The sequence below is a fragment of the Sinocyclocheilus anshuiensis genome, unplaced genomic scaffold, assembly GCF_001515605.1.
Source record: "Sinocyclocheilus anshuiensis isolate Anshui unplaced genomic scaffold, SAMN03320099.WGS_v1.1 scaffold923, whole genome shotgun sequence".
In the NCBI taxonomy this organism is placed as follows: Eukaryota; Metazoa; Chordata; class Actinopteri; order Cypriniformes; family Cyprinidae; genus Sinocyclocheilus; species Sinocyclocheilus anshuiensis.
In genome coordinates this window covers 1263458-1264561 of record NW_015544138.1, presented here as the reverse complement: position 1 = coordinate 1264561, position 1104 = coordinate 1263458, and positions in this window count along the sequence as shown.

The window sequence follows — 1104 nt, the reverse complement described above, 5'->3', positions numbered from 1 at the left end:
GTGTAGGGTTGGTGTAGGGCAATAGAATATACGGTCTGTACAGTAGAAAAACCATTACGCCTATGGAGAGTCCCCACAAGGATAGCAAACCAGACATGTGTGTGCGTGTGTGTGTGTGTGTGTATTAATATAAATTGAAAATTAATTAATTCATTAATTAATTAAGCCATTAATTAAATGGCCCATCATGCATTTTGAATACTGATTTATTGTGAAATATGGCTTTTTTTTTATTAGTAATTCATATTTCAAAACAAATCAGTGCCTCTATAGAGGCATATTGTCACAAAAGGCCATAAACTGGCTTAACCCCCCCCCTGTCTGACAACTAGCCCCGGTCTCTCTTCTGCAGTCTACCAGAATAGTGTCATGTCTATCTGCAGCTGGTTTGAGTCTGATGCGATTCAGCTGATGCTTAATTGCTTGAAACAGCTGAATAAAACAAGTCAGTGTAAATTCGATTTGTGAACTGACCGTTGCTCCTTCTGAATAGACCAAACTGAAACAGAATTGATCCAGAGACCCAAGGAGTATTGACAGATGCTGCAGGCGATGTTGCTCCTGTTCCTCTGATGACCACCAGATGGTGTGATTTCCTCATCTGTTGATCTGAGGGTAAGCAGCCATGTTTTGCAGGCCAGTACAGTGCAGAGTCCCAGAGAAAAGCAGCAGCCTTTCCTGATTATAACACTGCATTTCACAGCTTTTCCATGCAAACGCGCTATTTAGCTGCATAACAAACATCTGCTCGGCAGACAGCATGATTATAGCGTTAAAAGGAAAGCATTTGAGGCATTTGTGCCACGTTGTTTGTTAAAACAGTTGCAAGGAAAAACATTGAAGTCAAGTCACATGCAGATTGTTCCAAAGCAGCTTGACTTATTGGGAAAATAACAGTGTTAGTGTTGTAAAATTATTACATTTTACTTTAAAATTTAACTTTTTTCTCGCAATTCCAGGTTCACATCTCGCAATTAAGACTTTTTTCTCAGAATTTTGTCTTTACATCTCAATTCTGACGTTTTTTTTTCTTTTCTGCCACAGAATAAAAAATAAAGAAGGTAATTGTGACTTTTTTATCAGAATTCGGATTTTTTTTTCACA